The sequence below is a fragment of the Orcinus orca genome, chromosome 10 (genome assembly GCF_937001465.1).
Source record: "Orcinus orca chromosome 10, mOrcOrc1.1, whole genome shotgun sequence".
In the NCBI taxonomy this organism is placed as follows: Eukaryota; Metazoa; Chordata; class Mammalia; order Artiodactyla; family Delphinidae; genus Orcinus; species Orcinus orca.
The window spans coordinates 76,640,816-76,657,638 of NC_064568.1; the positions used below are offsets into that span (position 1 = coordinate 76,640,816).

General features: G+C 43.5%; 1 protein-coding gene across 2 annotated transcripts in view; it reads right to left on the reverse strand.

Annotated features, from left to right (window-relative positions):
* Positions 1-16,823, reverse strand: part of RCAN2 (regulator of calcineurin 2) — a 263,958-nt gene that overhangs the window by 70,485 nt on the left and 176,650 nt on the right. The window lies entirely within an intron of this gene.

The following is a 16,823-nucleotide window of genomic DNA, read 5'->3' on the forward strand; positions in this document are numbered from 1 at the left end:
AGAGGAGGGGCATGTGGGCCTCAGGAAACAGCTAAGGCTCTGGTAGAAATCCAAGCCCAGGTGAGCTGAGGCTTCAAGACTGAGTGGACATTAGCTAAAGAGTGTGTGTGAGGATAAGGGTGATGGAGGCAAGGGGGTCAAGGTGATTGTCGAGAACAACGAACCTCGAAGGTCAAAGGTCCATGTTCAAAAGGAGGTGGAATGCTTTCTTGCTGTATCGTTCATTCAGGATATATTTATTGTGCTCTTATTCTGTGCCAAGCTGAGGATGCAGCAATACACAAAATACAATATTTTTGCCCTCATGGAGCTTACATTCTAGTGAGAGGAGACAGATACTAAACAAAAATAAATAAGTGAATTATATCATACATTATAAAATAAGTGCTATGGACAAAAACAGAGCAAAAAAGGGGAATGAGGAGAGGTGGGGAAATGCATTGCAATGCTTAGCGTTTGAATATATCCACCTGCCTTTGGAGCATCCCGTAACATCCTCATAGAAATCTTCCTGAAGATGGTGGGGGCCAGGCTATGGCTTTAGGGGCTTTTATTGAAACAAACAGGAGGAAGGAAAGAAGCCTTCATGCATGACAGTAATGATTACAGTAATTACGCTTTCTATTAAATCTTGTGAAAGCCCTAAAGAAATTATGCAACAAATAGACAAATGAAAGGATACTCAGGTATAGCCCTCAGACAAAGATGCTGAGAGGAGGCCCAGGGCAGTGATGAGAAGCACAGGCTCCGAGCCAGGCAGCCTGGGTTTGATCCCAGCGCTGCCACTTGAACGGTTCCTTAATCCGCAAAGGCTCCCTCCCTCCAACTGTGAAAGAGGGACGGTGATAACAGTACTGACTTACGTGGGAGTGTGAAGACTCAATGAGATGATATGGGACGTACGCTTAAGTACAGGGGTAAACACTCAATAATGTTCAACATTATGAGTACGCCAAATACGGCTCCATTAATGACTCTGGAGATCATGAACCCTTATCTTAGACAAATGGCCCAATTTAAAGCGCGGAATGTGAGAAGTTTGAATGAAGGGAGAGGTGAGGCAAATGTGGGGGGCGGGGGTGGGCTAAGGGTGCTTTCTTGGCATAGTCCAGGGTGGGATGAGACCAAGGGTCTAAGTGCAGAATGGCTGGATAAGGAGGGGGAGGGGAGGGAAGTGAAGAGCAGCTGGTGATGGAAAGACGGTGTAAGTTGGGCGGAACTTCAGGATGGGAGGGGGGACTTGTGACCGTGTCATATAAAGGATAAGCCGGAGAAACTGCAAATTTAATCTGAAGAGGAATATCCGGCAGTGGGGAGCGCGAGCTGGTAACTGTCTTCAAAGAACAAGAGCATTTTGCTGGCAAAGAAACAGCAGACTTGCTCTGTTTGCTCACAGAGCACACGACTACTAGGACAAATGGGTTGAAATTACAGGGTTTCAGTAAAAAAAAAAAAAAGAATAATCACGAAAACAGTCACAGTGAGGAGTAAGGGCTCCGTTCCTGGAGGGGTTCAAGGAGAGGCTGGGATACTGGAGGGGAGATGGCTACAGCAAGGAGGGGGCCCTTAGTTGTCCCTCGAGGCCTTTCCACCCTGAAACCCTGACTTTAAACCTCAACTAAGAAGGCAAAAAATAAGCAGCAGCTCAGGAGGAATCCAAGCTGGGAAATCATTGGAATAAAGTCAAAGTTGATCAATAGGAAAGAGATGGGGGTAAGCCTGCTGATATGGAGAAGTTTGCAGAAATGAAGTCAGGAGGGGCTGGTAACAGAGTCCATGAAGACTGTCCAAAATGCTGTGTTGCTTAATCCCCACCATAATCCTGGGAGGTCAACGTTACCCTCAGGGCTCCCTTCATCACGAGCAAAGGGAGGACTAGAAAGCCCAAATCTTGCCCACGCACTGTGCTAGCTAGCAAGGGCAGACCTGTAACTGGAGCCCAGTTTTCTGACTTACAGTCCAGCATTCTTTCTAGTTCAGTCTACAGAATTTCCATGTAGGGTTAAGAAAGAGGGATAATAAATGGAGACGTGGGTTTTAAAGAATGATAACAACCTCCTTACTGATTTCCCTGTCCTCTCCCTTCCCTCATTTTCTCCTTTCTCCTCTCTAGGCTGGATGCCTGAGGCACTGTGATCTTCCTAAATGATGGCTCCTAACACTCTGATGATCCCTATGGTTCACGGAATTAAGGGCAATGCTTTGGTTGGTGCTCAAGGGCATCCACAGCAGGACTATTCTCACTCCTCACTTTACAGCATTGTCCTCCACTACTCCCTGCCTAGACGTGAAGTAGGCAAGTGTAGGGCAACAGAGAGTGGTGGGGATTGGAGAATGCTTGTTCTGTTGAAAAGGGCAACCTCTTGAGCCACTTGTAGCTGGTGGGAAGGGTGACTCAGTAATGCCAGCTCTGCCAATCTTTTAAGAGAAGCAGGGATATAGATTTTAAATATAAAACCTCCCCAAATTTTAAAGGCTAGCAAAGAATTCAATTTAACAAAACAGTGCTGTACAGGCCAAATAAAATCCATCTGTGGATCTGGCTCACAGGTGGTCATTTTCCAAATTCTGATCTAAAAAAGTTACTTTTAGATGAAGCTAGTCCTCAGGTGCCCAGTGTGAAGGGAATCGTTCTTCCTGGAAGCCCCATGTTACTAAATTTGCACCTTTCTCCTGGCACTTATACTAGTCAGTCCTGCTAGACTGTAGGACTTTGAGTTTTCTACTCTTTGGAGATTACACGGTGCTCCATTCAGATTAGGTACTTGAAATAGCCTTGAACTTAGATTGAATAGAAAGACTTGGAAAGATTTGCTTCTGCTTATGTGGAAAGTCAATAAAAGGGGCTGATGAGTAAAGATTGTTCCAGATTCCAAGCCCCGGTAATGATGATAATTGCCTGGAATAACTGTGTAGGTGGATCAAGCAGAAGTTTCAAGGGAAAGTTGAGGCATTCAGGGTTGATTATATTGTGCTCATTCAGAATTCAAGAGCTTAAAGTACTTTTTGAGTTTATTTCCCATTCACGCACAAGAAAGAGTCTGGAGCCGGAACGTCATCAGGAAGTCATTATAAAATTTTTGTGCTCAGAGCTTCTATTCTATAACACAAATGAGAAGGAGGGTTGAATGGGGGTACATACTGTCCTGGTCCAACACACTTTGTTTTCCAATACTTGTAAAAAAGAATAAAGACTGATTCATGGTTCCTCCAAAGAAATCTCTTAGTTGACCTAACACATGATCTCTGCCTGCTTCTCTCTCCTCAGTACTGGCAAATAAATAGCTGTTCTGAACATTTTTTTTTGATTTTTGCCACAGTGTTGAACCAAAGGAAGCAACTGATATCATTAATATTAGTGACATGGGAGAATTTGACCCGAGTTATTACATATTTTTTGCAGCCTTGAAAGGCTTGATGGATTTTTATTTTATTTTTTCACTACAATGGATGATGCCCTATGCAGGAATGTTACTCAGAAAATTGTGTGGATTTCAGGAAAGTGACATATAATTCTGTGGATGGAGCTAATAACGTTATCTTCAATATCGCAGAACCACTGTGCTTTTAACAGAGCTAAATCTCACTACTGGACTCGGTTGAATTTAAGGTATTTTCATCATCAATGTTTAGAGATGAGAGAGGCAAGAAAAATAATAGCTGCTTACTGAGTGCTTTCATTCGTTACATTCTTACCCTACTCTGTAGAGCAGCATTTTTATACCCACTTTACAGATCAGAAAACCATGACTCAGAGATAAAGAAAACTTCCCACAGCTGCAAAACCAGTAACTGTCAGGGTTAGGGCTCCAGCCCAGACTGGTTTGAATCCAAAACCCATTCCCTCTGCATGGCGCCCACTGCTCATCTAGGCATTTTTCATTTTTCATTCCAATGGTCTATGAGAGAAGTTAAATTTCTTGAGTGGCCTGAAGACCTGCACCTTGGGCTTCTGACTCTTGGTTCAGCCCTCCTTCAGTCTCCCCGAAGCCATGGCTGCATCATGGGCTCTGTTGCACCTAAGAAGGGCAGAGGAAGGCTGAAGACATCTTGGTACCCACCGGGGTAGAAGCTTGCTAGCTTATTCAGCATAATACCAGCCCCAGCCACTGACTGCAAAGGATCTAAACGATACTCTGGACCTCTTTAGAGATGGCCTTGCCATCTGTCAATACAGACCTGTCTTCAAACAGACAGAGCTACCCAAGAGGACAGCAGCCGTACATAAAGCAGGGAAGTGTGTGGGATGCTCAGTCAGCGTGGAAGAACGGCAAGTGCCAAGTCATGGAGACGGGACGGGAGAGGCAGCCTGCTGGGGCTCTCATCTCACCAGCTGACCTGGAAGGGAGCAGCCAGGTTGCAGAGAGAGCGCCTACTAGTACCTGCCACGCCTTTCAAACCCCAGATCAAAGATTACCCGTCTCATGAAATTCGACAAACTTCTTCTAGACTGTGTGTTTTGAGGATTCATGAACTCCTTCTGGGCTGTCATTTAACATAGGTGAGTTCTGCAACTTGAGTTCTCAAGTCATTTCTTTAAAGGGTCCATTTGTCACTAGCACTAGAAATTGTGGGCCCCTCCATAGCCACCTTTCTCCCCTTCTTTTTATAATAGAATCCTGATTTTACCTGGGCACGGGGCCACCAGGAACAAGGTGCTATCCTCAGCCTCTCTTGCATCCAGATGTGCCCATGCACCCAGGTTTGGTCCGGCTGAATCTGAGAGGAAGTGATAGGTGCAGCTTTTGGAGTCTGTCCTGACAGGCAGAGAAGGCTCCCCGTTCCTCTTCCTTCCTCCATCCTGTCGCCTAAAACAAGACCAGCAACAAACGCAGGCCCCAGTAATGCATCCCCTCATCTAACTTTTTTTTTTTTTCGGTACGCGGGCCTCTCACTGCTGTGGCCTCTCCCGCTGCGGAGCACAGGCTCCGGACGCGCAGGCTCAGCGGCCATGGCTCACGGGCTCAGCTGCTCCGCGGCATGTGGGATCTTCCCGGACTGGGGCACGAATCCGCGTCCCCTGCATCGGCAGGCAGACTCTCAACCACTGCGCCACCAGGGAAGCCCTCCTCATCTAACTTTTATTCAGCATCTATTATATATAGACTACTGTACTGGGACAAGACCACTGGCATGATGGCAACAGTTAACTAACAAGGGATGGCATCAAACTTTTCTTTCCCTCTCTCTCTCTTTTTATTTTTGGCTGGGCCACGAGGCTTGTGGGATCTTAGTTCCCTGACCAGGGATGGAACCCGGGCCCTCGGCAGTGAAAGCACCGAGTCCTGACCACTGGACCGCTAGGGACTTCCTAAACTTTTCTTGCTGTTTGATTTGTGTATGCTACACTGGGGGAATCTTAGCCCCTAGGAACATATTTTGCTAAAATATTGCAGGTTTGTTTCTTTTTTTTCCCCTGTATGTGTACTTGCTCTCAGGAGGAACCCAGAATATTCTAGGTCCAGCATTCAACATCACTGAATTTCTATTTCCCAGTTATTAGAAATTTGAAGAAGCGATAGGGCAGACTTATTGGATAAAAGACATTTACCTGTTATTCTAAGTCAGCCCCCCTTGCCCACAGAACAAGTGATTCCCCAGGGTGGGGACCAGGGTTTGGATTCCTGGATTTCCGACTCCTGGCCCTAGAAGACAATCAGTATACGCCTGCTGAACTGAATGCATCCCTGAGTATCCTGGGTGTAGCACTAACATATATGCCCTTCCCCTTCAAACTCGTCGAATGGCAACCTAATGACTTCCACAAGCAGTTGCTTTCCTGTTTTGACCTCTTTCCTCTTTAAAAACACAAGACAGGGAATCACAGAAGATTATGAGCGTAATTCAGGGACGCTCGGACTCTGCAGGTTCCCATTCCGCCTGGCTGGCTGGCGGCAGCTCCTCCCCCACGCTAGCCTCTCCGCAGCATCAGCCCCGGCGCAGCCACAGTCATACTACCACCAGAGAGGACCCTGTGTCACACCAGGTGGACAGTCACTCCCCTGTTTAAGATGTTTCCCATGGCCCATCTGATTGGACTTGAGCATAACATCCAAATTCCCTCACAAAGTGGGCCCAGCCTCTGTACAATCCAGCACCCACCCAGGGCTCTACTTCCCAGGAGTCACCATTCTCCTGGCATTTCTGTTGTGGTGCAGGTTCCTCTCTCTCCCAGGGAGCCCCTCTCTGATTTCCATCTTTCGTTCACCTGTCGAACACCTACTTAACCTTTAAAGCAGTTAACTCAAGAGTTGCTTCCTTGGGGAAACCTCTCCTCTTCATTCCAGACCTCCCTCCCAGAGGTTTCCACAGTGTACTGGGCTTATTCAAACCATGGCCTTTTCTAAACTCTATGTATTTATTTATTACCTTCACTCCTCCAACAGCTCTGAACTCCTTGAGGGCAGGAGGCATGCTTCCATCCCAAGTACTGAAGCAGCACCTACTACCTACCAAGTGCTCTGCCATGTTTGTTAAATGTAGAATGAATGGATGAGATGCCCCACTCATGCTAAATGCAGGCATCAGCAATACTTTATTGATCATTTACATCTCAATAGCCCTTAACCTAAATCTGTATCTTTTTTTTAACATATGAGGAAAGTCATAAATAAGACATAGCATGAATTCAGGTCTTTCTGCCTCCAAAGAACAAGCCACTATACCATTGTCCCAAGTTGTCCCAACTTGTTTCTTGGTTTCGCCTCCATTAATTATGGAATAAGAATGTGAAGTAACTATATGCGGAATCTAAAATAGGACACAAATGAACATTTCTACGAAACAGAAACAGACTCATAGACATACAGAATAGATCTTTGTTCGCCAAGGAGGAGGGGGTTTGGAGGAGGTTACGATTGGGAGTTTGGCATTAGTAGATGCAAACTATTATACATATTATATATAGAAGGGATAACAAGGTCCTACTGTATAGCAACTATATTCAATGTCCTGTGATAAGCCATAATGGAAAAGAATATGAAAAAGAATGTATATATATGTATAACTGAATCACTTTGCTATACAGCAGAAATTAACACATAAATCAGCTACAATGCAATAAAATAAATTAAAAAAAAAGAATGTGAAGTGACAAGGAGCAAACTTGAATCTCTCTATTGATTGGGTTTGGAGAACACTTCTAACCTGAATTTCTCATTGAGAGAATAATACTTCCCACCTATAACAGAGGCGTGGCATGAGGACGCACTCATTGAAAGAGGGTTCAAGTTTTCTGAGGCCTTCATAAACATCAATTGTGGTTAATCATATGCTAAGCGTTATTTAAATATAGAATATTATTTTGCTGAGCACTACGATGTATGGAACAATTCCCTACAGAGAAAGCATACAAAATAGATCATCTACCCTCCCTCTCATTAATAATTCAGGTCTACTGCTTATTCATCCAGGCCATGAAGAGTAGGGCTTTAGCTTAGTTTTTATTTTGTTTTAAGTATCACAGAATGATTTGCTAGTTATGATACAAGTTAATAAGTAGTCATAGGTAGGTGTGCATGGCAGAAAACAGAGTTTCTAGGGCAAAAGGCCTATTAAGCAAAAGAGAAATTGAGCTTAGCCTGGATAATTAATCTAATTTCCACCTATCACCACCGTTTTAAAGTAGATATGGGAAGTGAAGGTCAATATTGAAAGTATTGCAATTATGGTTTAGCATAACTGTGGTGAAACTAGTCACCAACTCCATTTAAAATTCCTGCTCAGAGACAGGTGTTTAAATATGTCTTGAAGAAATGGGTTCTGAGTTCAACTTCTCTTTTCCTTAACGGGCATCCTGCCTTAAAGCCTCTGTATTCTGCCATATACTCTGTTCTCTGAATGCTTATTAAAACTGGCCTTGGGTCTGGAAGTCACGACCAACTGTCTGGGTCTGTGGTTGCTCACTCCCCTGCTGAATTAGTTGGTTCCGTCTCTGGTTCTGTGACCTCAGAGTGTCGCTGAGGTAGGGCACTGCTTCCTCTGTGCGAAGATGAGTTGAAAACCACAGGCAAGTGTCTGATAAAATAGGGGCAGTGCCCCTATTATAGGTGAAGTGCCTTGAGAAGAAAACTCAAAACTCTATATGAGAAGTTTACTGATACTGATGATAATGACGATGACGATGGATGATGATAAAGGTTAACATTACCGGTGTGTGTTCTGCCTGCCAAGTGATCAGGCAAGCACTATTATTTTCTTCCTTTTGTAATTGAGGAAACGGAGGCACAGAGAGGTAAGGCTCCTTGCTCAAGGTCACACAGTAAGTGGCCAAGTGGCCAAATAGAGACTTCTAAGCAGGATGTCTGACTTGGAGGCTGGACTTGCTTCCTTCTCACGTGCCCTAAGTCAGCAAAGAAGGCCTCTTTGGAGGTCGAAAGAGCATTGTCTTTTTTGGGAAAAATGGAACTGAGTGGAATAAAGGCCAACACTGCATAATGAGAGAGCACAGAGTTTTGCGTCCAACAGGACTGTTACCCTCTGTATCTCTGGAACCTAGTGTGTGGCCTTGAGTATGGAAGGCACTCAATATATATTTGATGAATGAATGAATGAGCGAATGAATAAAAGCACTTTATCCAGTGCCTGACGAATAGTAAGTGCTCAATACACTGTTGTTATTATTAAGTTTGCTCATTGCTTATGTACCCTGTTGCAGGAAAGGTGGCCTGAGAGGTTTTCTTAGTCCATACCTAAAGGTACAGTGAAGTCACAGAAGATGAAATCAATTCTCTTAGATGTGCTATTGATACAGGCTATGATAATAAACCAAGAGACCTTGTGCAGTGCTGTGAACAAATCCCAGTCCAAGCTTCCCCTGAGGAACTGCGTGGTCTTGTTTAACCTTGGAGAGCTCCAGAGAGAAAGCTGAGTTTTCTATAATTTGGAAAGCCCTGTCCAAAAGTAAAATTTTATTATTGCCATTAAAACTTTCAACACTGCTGTTCTACAATTCTTCAGAGATCACCCTTCACCCAGTCCTGGAAAATGTTCTCCGACGTGCAGAAAGAGGTGGCGGAACTGCCATACCAGTTATCATCCGCCTCTTGGTGAGCTCCTGGGTTTTCCAGCACTTTTTTTTTCTCCCCAACTAGATGGCATTATTAGGTTTTGAAACAAATTTTCAGATGAAATCCAAAACAGATGCTATGCCTAGAGCTGCCATCATGTTAGATGAGAGAAGTAAAATGATCTCCACTACTGATTTATGTAAAAGTAATACTCCCTAATCTGATAAGTAATAGAAGACAAAAACAGTGCTTTGAACACTAGAGGCAATACTACAGATGAGTTCAATGGCTTATCCTCTGAGATATATATCTTTTCTTTCCCCCCAGTAATCGATTAATGGCTTGTTAATCCTTAGGGATATTTCGGTAGGGGAAACAGTGAAGCAGACCACAGTCTGAGTCCCAGTTCTGCCAATTAATAGCTGTGTGATCTTGTGCAAAAATTTAACTTCTCTGATCAGGAACCTGTTTAAAACAGGGCAGAAAAATAGATGCCCCGGGCTACTATGGGGATGGCAAGGAGTACCCTGGTGTGTGTCATGCACTCAGAAGTATTTAGTGAAGAAGAAGGGTTGCTAGAATTTTTTAAATTGTCCATCTTGATAACATAAAATATCGATCCATGAAAATGACTATCTCTGGGGGGTTACATTTGCCATCATGTGAGATGGTTTAATGCTCAACTTAGTAAATGCCCACCCCCCCAATCAAATCTTTGGGGCACAGCATAAACACTGCTTGCATATTCCTTTAGCCCCATCAGACATGCAGGAAATAAATCTTACGACTAAGTAGCAAACAATCTGATTGTTGGGACAAGTAGAATATTAGTGAAGATGTTATGTGGGTGAAGGTGGGGCGGGGAATGAAAGCTGGTCTGAAGTCCGATATAACAAAGAAGGATACATTTGTTAAAGTTATCTTTCTGGAAGCTGAAGGGTCAAGATCATTTTGAAAACCTTTAAAAAAATGCATAGTTCAGAGCTGGTATATTAGATTCTGGAGAGTAACTGTGCTACTGGACTGTAAGGATGTAAACATTTCCTTGGCATGTAACAATAAAAAGAACAGGCCATGAATTTCTTCGTGTCCCCCCTGCCACCTCCACCCCACCCTGGAGAAACTATTTAGCAATTGTTTAGACTTCTGTTCAACTTTTTGCCAGGAGCCTTCTCTGGGCTTTTCATCTCTTGACATGGTTAAGAGCCCACAGTTTCCAATAGCTGGTTAGATAGGGGCGGAGCAGAGCAGGAAGAAACCTTCCAGGGTTACGGAAGAAAAAATATATTTATATATAGTATACACATACAATACATTTTCACAGTGTGTGTGTGCCTGTGTATATTGTTCCCCCTGGATACATTTATCCCAAAGAGGAATACAAAGGCACATCCAGTGAGTATTTTCTAGGGAAGGTCTAAGTTGGTGGGTATTATATTCTCAAACAGTTTTAAGATAAATGATACATTCTAGATAGAATGAAGAGTTCACAACTTCTTTTTACCTGCTTGAAGACCTCATTAAATACTCTCTCAATGTTCTTTTTTTTTTTTTTTTTTTTTTGGCGTTATGTGGGCCTCTCACTGTCGTGGCCTCTCTCGTTGCGGAGCACAGGCTCCGGACGTGCTGGCTCAGCGGCCATGGCTTATGGGCCCAGCCGCTCCGCGGCATGTGGAATCTTCCCAGACTGGGGCACGAACCCGTGTCCCCTGCATCGGCAGGTGGACTCTCAACTACTGCGCCACCAGGGAAGCCCTCTCAATGTTCTTTTGACTAATCTTTTGGAATCAGCTTAGATTTAGAGCTTGGAAGAGATACATTCCCTTTATGTAAAGATACTGTCCCCTTACTTTCAGAAATTCTAGGCCAGGAATGGGCTGGAGGGTTGATGACCTCCCTGGAAAGCTGGGTTCTTCACCACAAAGCTGTGATGCCATTTAAGCTTACAACCTAAATATACCCAGTGATGATAAACGTTTCAGGTATCATTTTCTATTTGTCAATTTTAAGCTTCATCAGAAAGTACTAAAACAGGCTATTATAAATTATTGATAGTTGTACTCAGAATCACTAAGGATGCAAATGGTGCTCTCTGAGTTTTACATTAAAATCGGTTTCTTTAGGAGAACGATGTTAATGAAGATACTGTTTTGTTGTTACTGTTTTGAATAAATCTGACATTCAGGTTAGAGGTAGCAACTGTCAATGTTTGAATTACTTTCCAACAGTTAAAAGACTCTAAACAGAGAAGCAACTTTTCAGTTGGCTTTCCTGCTTTACAATGTCATTAGTTGAATACTGTACCTTGTCTTTCCCTAATGTGACAGGTGGCTGAGAAATCTGCCTGTTAACCTTCTCAGGGAGCATCTGTCACTTGCATAAAATCCCTTCTTCCCAATCTGTGAAAGGTGTTTGCTACTTTCTTCAGAGGCAAGATAATATTCAACAGTGCACTTTAAGAATGTTAAGTTTCTTAAAGTATTTTTTTAGGGTTAATGTCTAACATTCCGTTTTGTATTAATGCATTTGTTTCCAGAATGGCCTCAATTCTAGTCCATTTCATTAGCAGAGGAAGAACACACTTTTGTTGTGCTGGGGGATTAGAATCTGTTATGGGCAGGCCACCCCATTCCCCCTCCCCCATCCTCCCCCCACACTCCCTTTTGGTTTTCAGAAACTAAAAGTGGTCTGGAGACATGTAACAAATATTATTTAAAATTCCAGTCATTGAACAGAGAATAAGAGTTTCTGTTAACTTAACATTTTGGCTCCTAAAAGTTGCCATGATTATCTCCAGAGGGTTTCAGTGCTTGAGAATGAAATCATACACAACTTAAATTCTTATAAGTTACTGAGTGAACACAATGGTTTCTGAAGATTCGGAAAGAATATTTCTACAGAACCAAAAAGTCATGATTGCAGCCAGATCCTCTGCCCAGCACTGCATTTGCAAAAAGCATAAGAAATAGGCATGAAGCTTGACAAGCTCTTCTAACAAATACCCGCAAGTTTCTCTTCCCCATCAATCCCGATACCCAACACCCACATCTTCATGTGTGTCATTGTCTCTCCCCAAAGCAGAGGGCAAAGCATATCACACCAACTCTGCTCCATCCTTCTCCTCCTATGAATCCAGCCGAACAAAACAAGTCGTGAAATTTCCAGTGGTTCAAATGCCAGAGAGATTTCTTTGTACTAAATGGCCAAGATGTGCTGGGTTTGTTTTTTTTTTTCAGAACTCACGCAACAGCATGACACAGACTATGAGTCAGTCGCATCACATTTTTGTGTGAAAAAGGAAAACAAAATACACAAAGCATTGGCATTTTTCTCAGCCTAATCACCACGCATCCAGAAAGGTTAAGAGACTTGTCCAAGATTGCATGGATTAGGAGGATACTGGGAAATTCTCAAAAGCAGAGGAGAGAAAGTAGGACTTATGAGTCACCTTGCAAAGGTCCTAGACTTTTCGAAGGGAAAGAAAAGTCCTACAGTGATCCTAAGATTTCAAGCGTATGAAAAATTATCATGCTGAGAACAAATTTCTGCTTCTATTTCCCCTTCCTCCAAGAGAACCACCAGGCTTAAAACATAACATGAGGGAATTAGCTTAAGCACAATTTCTAAAAAGGAGCAGCGTTAAAAAAATTAAAATTATGGCATAAGATCTTGACAGCCTCAGTAGGTCTCTGAATGAACGAATGATGGAAATAGGTTAAATCAGGGGTCCCCAACCCCCGGGCCATGGACCAGTACCGGTCCGTGGCTTTTTGGGAACCAGGCTGCACAGCGGGAGGTGAGCGGCGGGCGGGCGAGCGAGCGAAGCTTCATCTGTATTTACAGCCGCTCCCCGTCGCTCGTGTTACGGCCTGAGCTCCGCCTCCTGTCAGATCAGCGGTGGCATTAGATTCTCACAGGAGCGCGAACCCTACTGCGAACTGCGCATGCGAGGGATCTAGGTTGTGCGCCCCTTATGAGAATCTAATGCCTGATGATCTGACGTGGAGCTGAGGCCGTGATGCTAGTGCTGGGGAGCGGCTGCAAATACAGATCATCGTTAGCAGAGAGGTTTGACTGCACAGAGACCACAATAAATCAATTGCTTGCAGACTCATCAGAACCCTATCAGTGAGTGGCAAGTGAAAACAAGCTCAGGACTCCCACTGATTCTGCATTATGGTGAGCTGTATAATTATTTCATTATATGTGACAATGTAATAATAATAGAAATAAAGTGCACGATAAATGTAATGCGCTTGAATCATCCGAAACCATCCCCCAGCCCCCGTCCGTGGAAAAATTGTCTTCCATGAAACCTGCCCCTGGTGCCAAAAAGGTTGGGGACCACTGGGTTAAATGGGGGGGCTGAGAGAGAACACATCAGATAAGATGGCCTCTCCTTGCCTCTACTGTTCCCTCTACTGGAATGCTTTTCCCTCAGATCCATACACGGTCCTTTCACTCACTTCAGATCCCTGAATGACACGGGAACACTGACGTTTCAAAACCTGTCGCCTCGCCAGAAATGCTTCTACTGGCCATCCATTCAAAAGTGGCCAACGGCATTTCTGGAGAGAGACAAATACAGAGGAACGCCATTTGTCTGACTTCCTCCTCTTTTGGGGACTATCGATCTCGCAGTCTTGGCAACATTTAGGAGATAGGAGCCTAAAGGGCCCCCGATGCAACCTCTCCTCCAGCAACTCCCCCTCTCACTCTGCTTCATCTTTCTTCAAAACCCTTATCACTGCCTGAAATGACAGTATACGTTTATTTGTTTACGTCAATATTTTAAAAGCTCTCCAGGGGATACCAATGTGTTATCAGGTTTAAGAACAACTGGACTAAAGTAAAATACAAATTTTATTACCCATCTTTGGATCCCTTTCATTTCCTCAAGCATCTGGCTCTTGTTGAGGGGCGGGGGAGACTATTTTCAGAATATGAGAAGGACACCGGAGAAAATCAATTCTGCCCGCGTTCACATACACACACGCACACGTGCGCGCGCCCACAAACTCTCCAGTTCACCATGTCATTTTCCTTCTATTGAGGGCTTCAAATTTCTTCATCTTTCTAAGCATCCTTTGCCATCAAACAGACAGCTAAGCTCACAACACTACCAACGGAGTTTCCGGAGAAAGACAAACATGGGGATGCATTTGGACTGATTTCCTCTTCTATTTGGTATTACTGCTCTAGCAGCTTTGGCAAAATTTAGGAACTTGGAGTCTGAAGGGCCCCCAAGGCAACCAGCTGAGATCCCCCACGGAGGATAAGGTTTTCTAAATTGCTATAAGTCACTAGATTTGCATCTTCTCCACCTCCTTCAATTTAACCACTGTATTTGCTAAGAAAGTCTGCTGGTTGCATAACCCTGGTGTGGTTGCTTCCCCATGGGGCTCCAGGTAGAAAGGGAGAGTCTGTAAAAAGCAAAAAAGAGCCTGAGATCAAGCAAGCTGGATGCAGGCAGGTGAAACAGACCCCCAACCGGTGCCTTCCTTTTCTCTGACAGGAAATATTGGACTTGGAAGAAAGGAACTCCTGGCTCCACTATGGATCTGAAATTGGTAATTAATGACGTTTACCTTTGGAGAAACTTTGGTGCCAGAATTTGACATCTGAATGTGCCTTCATGACACTAAGCCATGCTCACTTCTGAACGAGGAACATATAGGTTTTCTCAACAGACCTCTTCGGCCTGCCTTAATTTTGCTTGTTAACAACGTCACTGATTTACGTTAAATGATTAAATGTCTGAAAGGAAGGGCAGCGTTTTCTAAGTTGCTGGGCTGTGGAGGGGGGGGAAGGGGGGGGATGGCAGTGGAAACACTTTCTATGTCCTGGACTGCCATTGTAAAGTCAGCTGGAGATAGGACATTCCAGTAAACTGGGGAAAGTAACCTATCACCTTTAGAGAACGTCTAAAAAGATGACCATGGACGATAATGGTGACAGCTAACATTTACTGAACACGAAATATGTCAGGCACTGTATTAATTGTTTTACATGTATAATTTTCTTTAATCCCCCTACCAAGCCAACAAGGTAGGAACTACTATTATCCCCATGTTACAGATGAGAAAACTAAGGCACAGAATGATTAAGTAACTTGTTTCAGAGAAACAAATCAACTGTAATTCGAAGCTATTTAGCAGGAAGGACATGTAATGCATCCTTCTGGTGGGAGTCTTCCCAGAAAACCCCATACATTTCTGACGAACAGGGTGAGAGGCTTTATAATCTGGCCCTGACCCCGCTCTGTTCCCCGCTCCAGTCTCTCACAGAGATCCTACTGCAGTCAAATGCACTGACTCACCTGACTGCAAGATGGAATGCCTTCCTGTCCCCGTGCCCTCCCTCTTCCTGTATCAAAATCTACCCATCGTCAAGTTCAAGTACCACCTGCTCCATGACACCATCCCAACCACTCAAGTACAACCAGCTGTAAGAATTTTGTGTCCCCTGAATTCCACAAAATAGTCTGTCTTTAAGAAATATTGGGCATGTCTGCAACAACATGAATGGGCCTAAAGATTACCATACTAAGTGAAGTAAGTCAGACAGAGAAAGACAAAATCATATGATATCACATATATGTAGAATCTTAAAAAATGATGCAAATGAACTTATTTACAAAGCAGAAATACACTCACAGACATAGAAAACAAACATGGTTACCAACGGGGAAAGGGGGAGGGAGGGATAAGTTAGGGATTTGGGATTAAGAGATATGCCCTCCTATATATAAAATATAAATAGCAAGGAACTACTGTATAGCACAGTGAATTATATACAGTATCTTGTAATAAACTATAATGAAAAAGAATCTGAAAAAAGAATATATATATATATATACACACACATATAACTGAATCACTTTGCCGTACACCTGAAACATTGTAAATCAACTATACTTCAATAAAAAATAAGTAAAAAAAGAGCAATGATTTTAAAAAGAGAAATATTGGGTAAGTGGTTCTTTGTATGTCTATATGACAAATACCTACGTCATCTAAGCATATTTTAAACTCCTTCCTGTAAGAGCACAATGCCCGGCAGACTCCAGATGCCTAATCAATATTTTCTCACCATCATTTCTTGGACCAAAAAAGTCTAGATTATTTATTTTATGACGTTCACAGGCCCAGCACGTAATTAAAAGGGAACGGTTCAGAAGAGAAGGGAATCGTAAAGTGTTACTTTATGTACGCATAATTCTGTTCCAGCAGGTGCTGGGAGATGGCTCTCTACTCAGTTACCCACGTCGGAATTTAAATTGGTTTTGAACTGGAGGGGCTTTGAGGGCTGCTCCCTTCTGGAGTGTACCCAGCGTGTACGGCCAGCGGGGCTGTGAGTCGCTACACGCATGTTTCCATTCGTGGACACGACCACAGGCAGCACCAAACCATTACCTTCTAATTTTCGGAACCTCAGCATGACAGGTGGTCGACACTTCACAGCACTGGCCTAAGAATTGGTAAACGCAGGTCACACGTTTAAAATATGCAGAAGCAACAAAACAGATTCTTGAATTCATTTCAAAAGGGTGTTCAAAACTGCAATCTTGAATGACAGAGCCATGTGTTATGCTAGTGGACACATAAATTCCCACCTGGGAAGCACCAGGGTGTCATCTGCACACCCCAAAATAAAGAATTCTGGGTCTTCCTTTTAAGTAAAGACTAAGGGGAAGGTGACAAATGATTATGCAGTGCAATTCCCCTTTCCTTCCTCCCATCACACAATGAGCAACTATCCTTTTTGTCGTGTGTGTGAACTGTTTAAATAAGAAGCTTCTGCTAGTTCTTATTT